Raw genomic sequence first — 7,411 nt, forward strand, 5'->3', positions numbered from 1 at the left:
ATCCCCACTGTTTGACTCATCCAATTTCACTCCATTCCCCCCAACAATTATATCCATGTGTGTGCTTTTGCAGTGTTTTTCGGAGGTATTTTTTTTTGAAACCTCAAGTTTTGTTGGTGAAATGGTAGCAAACCTAGACTCCTCCAAAACTGTGATAGCATCAGCCTGTTGTGGATCCAGGCTAGTCTGATGCTGGCTGTGTTCAATTAAAGGCTCACTAGGAGTTTTCTTTCATGACAAACTGAGCCTCCTTATTTTTTTAGGAGGATCATTATCGACAGCCTTATCGTTGCACTTGCCTCCGCCATCTTGAACTTCTTCAATTGAAATACACGGCTGATTCTCCTTGTCTGTGTCAACCACTGGTTTCCTGAGTGAAAGACTAAGCCTTCCCTTCTTGTGTGTTGGCTCACTGGGATCCATTACAGCACACTTAATTGGATTCAAGGAGATTCTGTTTCTGTCCCCTAAGCAGTAAGAATAAGCAAGCATGTGTACAACTGTACTGAGCATGCGCAGTAGGCTTCAAAATGGTGGCACCTTCCAAAGGCTATGACTCTCATTTTTAAAATATATTTTATATACTCTGAGTTATTGGTCTATATGCTAAATATATTGCCAATTCGAAAAGTTATTGAAAAATATCGCCCTTAGGCCTTTGGCCCTCAAGCGATATTTTTCAATAACTTCTCTCATTGGCAATATATTTAGCATATAGACCTCTAAATCATAGTATATAATACACATATATGCTATATTTTTGTTAAATTCAATGGCCAGGTATTATCTATTGCAGTAGCTATAATATATTGTGTGTATTTAATTATTCACTTGTAAGTGAATAGTTTTGTATTTACACATGATTGGAGAGCAGATGGCTATTGATGGTGTTCACGAGGGGTGTGTCCCTTACAAAAATCGAATGCAATAGTAAAAGAAAGATATTTTGACGTTGATACAGCTAATGGCAGTTTATTGGAGTTTCAGCATCATGCATATCAGCTTGTTGGAAATTCCTCTGCAACACTGGTACACTATCTTGGAAGTGAGTTGATTGATTGTGATTTTGCACATCATGGAGGGCCATTCATAAGAACAGCACCATCTACTATGACTAGATTGAGTAATATTGTGACAACAAACACAGCAATTAATGTTTGTAGGAAAGAAGTTTGTTCAATCAGTTGCGATGGTGAAGTGGTGTGCACTCAGGTTCCATGAGATATAAACAACTACACAATATGAGGTATGATAAGCTACATCAGTCTCAGATTTCATAAGATAGGTTATGCAAATCCATGAATTTGCGTACAATGTTCCCGAATTTGTGGGGCGAATAAACACTAATTCTGATCTTGTTATATTTGGACTACAAGAAATACTGGAAAAGTTTGAGAAAGTAATAAATTTAAAGCATGGTCGCCAACTTATTTGGCATGATACCACCTTGCACATGGGAGATTTTTATGTCACTTCAATGCTGTTTAGGCTCAATGTCCCGTATTACCAGCTATGTTTATGGTACACAAAAGGAAGTTTGCTGAAACCCACTGTTGTATGATTAGTGATTGTGCCTCTAGTGTCAAATTGTCACAAACATATAATCATTCTTTTATCACTGACACAGAAAAAACTATCGTAAAGGCAGTTCAGGTCTAATATACCAAATACCAGTTTATTTTATTGTTGGAACCACAGTCTGCAAGACATTTAAATGTGGTTATGTCTTCATGGAGCACCAGGTACTGAAATTTCCATTTATCTGGAAGATTTTAACTCTCTATGTTCATGAAAAATAACGACTTTTATGAAAACAAATTACAACAATTTGAATCAAATTGGGATGAAACCTTTTTGGAATAATTATTTTAAGACTGAAATTGATGGAGATATTGAATTCGTTACTAGATGAAATTAGATGAGAAAGGACTGTTTAATACGTACAGTGGAATAACAAATAACCAATTGGAATCACTCAGAAGAGTCTATAAGGATTTAATTCAGTGGAAGGAAGTACCTTTAGATTGCATTGTTCTTTCAATGTATCAATTGCAGGCATTTTATGTTAATGAAATTGAAAGAGGATTTGCTGGCCTTGGTCAATACTCACTACATAATGTACAAGTAAATAAAAATTACAAATGGAAAAGTAGTAGGATTAAATTGTAAAAAAGTAAAGAAACAAGACGGTACTTGCAAAGTGGTGCGATAACAAATCCTACACCACTGCATGAAGAATATTACCCAAAAGCATTGTAGAAGTCCATACAGGCTACTACATGATAACTATGAAGCCATGTCTTTCATGCAATGGTGTAGGATTTGTTACCACACCACTTTGCAAGTACCCTCTTGTTTCTTTACTTTTTTACAATTTAATACTACTACTTTTACATTTTTAATGTTTCTTATTTACTTGTTACCATTTTTTTTCTTAAATTAATAAAATTACTTTCTGTTATGATTATGTGGTTAGGTTAATCATATTCATGCTAATCACGTGCGCATAAATTAAAATAGCGTCAAACCACAAACCCACGTGGTGCTGCAGCTGGAATTTGTCTTCCATTGTTCTGTCTTTGCTTCTTTTTGAAGCCACATGTCCAGTCCTTGACCCAAGCTCAAAGGAATGATGTAAAAGCCAACTTGAGCGACTCTCTGGCTTAAAAGATTTGTGTGTCGATAGAAGAAAGATGAAAGAAAAAGAAGAAAAAGTCTGAAGAATTTTGCAGAAATTTGAATTTGGGCCTATTCTCCAGAAATGCTCCTGCTACATTACAGTACACTCTAAAGGTACCAGGAGAATCACTCAGTGAATGAGAGCTGATTTAAGCCATTAATAAGGTTGTACAACGTAAGATAAAAGAGTTATGAGTGTTTGAAAACCATAAAAAGGGCCGCCATCTTGAAAAATCAACCTCAATCCTATATATAGGCTACCGCCTATATAATTAAAATGTCTTCAACAAGCCCCAGAGTTATTTACATATTTGCCAACACAGTTGCCTGAAGATATTGTCCGCTCAATTTTGAACAGTAACTCTGAAGAGATAGCCTAACAGCTGCATGTACATGTACTGTTGATTTCACTTCAAATGGAATGCCCGTGCAACATGGTTGAGATGCAGCCAGGCGCTTCCACGACACACCCTTGTGGCAGGTTTTTAACTCTTTTTGAACTTAAGACGAGGACTTACAGAGCCTTTACAAAGAAAAGCTTACTCAGAAGACATTGCAATTCATGTTGTGTGCTGTGCTTGTCGTTTAGACGTAATGCGAAATGACTACAAATTGGAATTGGCACTGCTCATTGTTTGTATTGTCACTTTATTAACACTGGTGACTTTAAACCATGCTAAAGACAATCCACAAGGCCTGAAGCAAGAAAATTAGATGAATTACACGAGATCTACATCATAGGACTGCTGCTAGATAACCGAGGACTGTACTTAAATCCGAGAACTGTACCAAAATTATGTCAGCCACTGGTGTAAGTGTGTCTGGATCTGCGTGTAGAGTGCTTTGCAAAAATGGCTACACAAGAAAGAAAATTATCAATATTGCAAAGCAACGTTGTGCCACATTCCGATGTGCTTTTATGGCTCACATAATGAATTATTTATTGGAATTTTATGTATGGCTTGATGAAACTGGTTGAAATAAGGTGGATCACTTTCGAAAATTTGGTTATCAACTCCGTGGTTGAACACCAATTTATCACAGACACTAGCAAAGGCACTCATGTGTCTTTAATTGTCGCAATGAATTCTGAAGGATTGCTGGGTTATGAATTACTTAGTGGTACAACAAATGGAGACACATTTTTTGATTTTGTTAGGGGCACATTGATAACAAATATGCAGCAGTTTCCAGCCGTGAATTTCATTTTAATATTGGGCAATTGCTCTATTCATCATGTGCAGCAGGAGAAAGACTTAATGACATCTGTAGGCATATTGATAGACTTCTTACGACCTTACAGTCCAGACTACAAACCTAGTCAAGAGCTGTTCAGTTATGTCAAATAGTTCTTAAAGAATCATGATGACATTTTGCCATCAATACCTAGTACTGATTTTTTACAAGCAAGTGCTGCAATCAGCCTTTAACAGTGTGACTAAAGAACAATGCAGAAGTTGGATATCACATGCAGGATATTTGTAACATTTTTATCATTGCTATTAATGTTATGATTATGATATTTATCAATACAGTTTAACTCAAAACTTCTTAAGGTCATTCATAATTGTTTGGTGCATGTCTTCATACTCATCTTTGGAAATAATCCCATCTTCCAGAAGCTTGTGCCATTTCGTAAGCTGATCAATACAATGAGTTCGCAACTCAATACACTTGCCTGGACTTGTAACTGATTGACTTGCAGACTGTTTTACATTGTGAATGGCTTATTTGGGGGAGCTTCATATGACTCATGTTTTTCCATTTGAAGAAGATTAGTCCAACAATGAAACTGCTCTCGAGTATATTCCTCCTCTTTACCATGTATAAATCGAAGCTTTTGCAAAATCTTCTTTATTTTATCCATCTTCCGTAAATGATTATCGTATCCACTAGACAGCCTTTTTGGAGTCAATTCATCCTCAGGTGTTGCTCAAGACATTTTTGTGGCATTAGAAGAGAGCTGCAAAACTTTAGGTTTTATCCACAAATTAATACTCCTCTTTTGATGCTCAACATACATTGCTTGTAGCTCTTCATAATTTTTTAAAGATAACTGCTTCGCCTTAAAGCTGTGGCCTGGTTCATAATAACCTAGAGTAATATCTTCAGGACAGCAGGGAAGAAAGTGAGACAGGTCAGCTGTAACATCGTCTTATAATGAGCTAACATTATCAAATTTCTGGGACTTCCAAGAAATTACAATGTTTTGACCTTTGGAATGAATTATCTTCACTCAGTACAACGTTTGTCTCATTGATACTGATACCTGAAGAAAGTAATAACTTTAAAGTAATACACCATGGGTGTGGCCAAAAGTCAGCCCAACTCATTATACAAGTAACAAACATTTTCCTGAGATTTATTCCAACAATCACTTGACATAACTGAGAAACATGTGACATGCTGCCAAGTCTGGATCTGGTGTCCGTTTGACATTCCATTTCAAGTGAAATTAACAGTAGATACAAAAAAGGTGTGTGTGAGCAGATAGGTCCTTCAGCCAATTCTTTCAAGTGGCAGTATTACATATGCTTTAAAGCTTCGTGTTTTCAATGTTCTTTGAAGTGGATCATTAGTACATATTGTATCATTGTTTCCAAAAAGCAAATGGAGTTGTCCACCTGTTTCACCTACTTGCTGTCACATTATTGCTGCCAAACTTTATCTTGGCATGGATGTTAAGGATGAGAAAGAATCTCAGCGTATACTGTCACAGCTCAGAAAGAATGAGAAAGAAGGGAGAAACAAAAGGAGACAGAAAACGACACCGTACAAGGGATACTGATAATAATGAAGGTAAGTTTGTGACATAAATTTATGTTTATTTTGATCATTCATAATGACGAAGGTAGGTATGTGGCATAAATTTATGTTTATTTTGATCGTTCTTGTACAGTCTATACAAAAGAAATGTGATAGTGATAGAGGTTGGTTTGACATTTATAGCTCTTAGTGAAAAATTTTTATTTTGGTTTTATAGAAAAGTTCATTGAAATTCGAGGTCAAACTGTGGGTCTTATACTAATCAATTATTATGTCAAATGTATGAGTCTAAGCATAGTGTAATTTTCCTTGATATAGGTTTCTGAAAGGGTACTGTATTGTCAAGAACCATTTTAAATGACTCATGGACATATGCATCAAGTACTCAATGGAAAGTGGATCCATGCTGAAGTACTTGTAAAAGTTTACTAATGATGAGTATTAAGAGTCATTTCTGTAGGTTGTAGATTTTTTTATGAAATTGTTGGTTGTACTATACTCCACTAAGGTAAATGTAGATGTATCTCTAATTTTGTAACAATGTAATAATACATATTTATATGCAGGACTTAATTTTAGCATCAGTTCTGTCTCATTTTCTTGATTTATTCTTGAAAACTGGTACTGTATCAAAGGAGTGACAGCTACTCATGGTATAAACAGGCTAAGTTTCTTCCTGCTTTTTGTGGTTGACTCAGTATTTTGCCACTGTCATGCACTTGAGCCTTAGCTACCTTTTTTATTCTTTTTGTATTGTAGGATGATCTGTTTGTAAAGGGAATACTTTTTCTTCCACTGTTTTTGAAGACAAGAAATTACTTTGTTTTGTTTGTTAGTGTTAGAAATACGTCCCTTGTATAAATTATTATGCATAAAGTGAGCCTCAGACATGTGTTGCTGTTATACTAAATGAATATATGTATACCGTGTAGCGCAAAATTTTTGAGGGTTGTAAATATAATGGATTTTTGAAATTTTTTAAGATTCACAAAAATTGTTATTTAAAAATTCAATTATTATGGCATGACATGGCAGATGGAATAAATTTGTGAAAATTAAATCAGCAAAGTAGATTTTTATGCAATTTTGTGAAATTTACATCCCTCGAAAATTTGCGCCATAGGGTAGATACATGTATAACATGACGCACTAAAAACCTGATCAGATTATTTAATAGTACAATTCTATTTCTACATGCATTGACTTTCTATTTAGCTGTAATGGCAACATAAAAATTTAAGCATTATTTCTTATGACTGATTACAATTAAAGGGTCAATATTTCATTTATTTGATATATGACACTTACATAACAAATATTAATAGGTTGTTAATTTTACCAGAAAGGAAATATCACTTTTGGATTCTATAACAAATCCTGAATTCAGAGGAACAAAATTTCACACTACAAATATTAAGTATTTTATGATGCAATAGAAGTCGTAGTAACAGAACACAAACTGTAGAAATCCACTTTCCAATGAATGTGAGAGAGAATTTTGCCTGTTGATTTGACACATAGGACTGGTAATTCACTTCAGGTATAAATACATGTAACTGATTATTGTTGATGTCATTTCAACATTTCAATTATAGAAATTTGCGCAGCAGGGAAAAGGTATTTCTTGTGGTTTGTTTGTAAGGTCAGTTCATGACAATTACATGTGTAAAGAAATGTGTGCATTAATATAGTATGCAAAGTGCTGTGCACTGAAATAATTTCTTAATTTTACATTAAGTTAAGCACTGTTATAGTACTGAATAAGTTAATGTTACTCATTAGGTTACTGATGATAAACAGTTACGGAAGGAGATTGCTCTAGAAATAGCTCAATGGTTTAATCTTAGCAGTATACCTGTAGTTTTAAATTGGTATTTTTATAGTGGTGTCTTCGGTAATAAAAACATCACTGGTCATTGTAACACTTGTGGCTTGCCAGTTGTGTTTGAAGCACTTTCTTACCATA

Source organism: Amphimedon queenslandica, unplaced genomic scaffold, assembly GCF_000090795.2.
Source record: "Amphimedon queenslandica unplaced genomic scaffold, v1.1 AMPQUscaffold_13352, whole genome shotgun sequence".
Taxonomy (NCBI): domain Eukaryota; kingdom Metazoa; phylum Porifera; class Demospongiae; order Haplosclerida; family Niphatidae; genus Amphimedon; species Amphimedon queenslandica.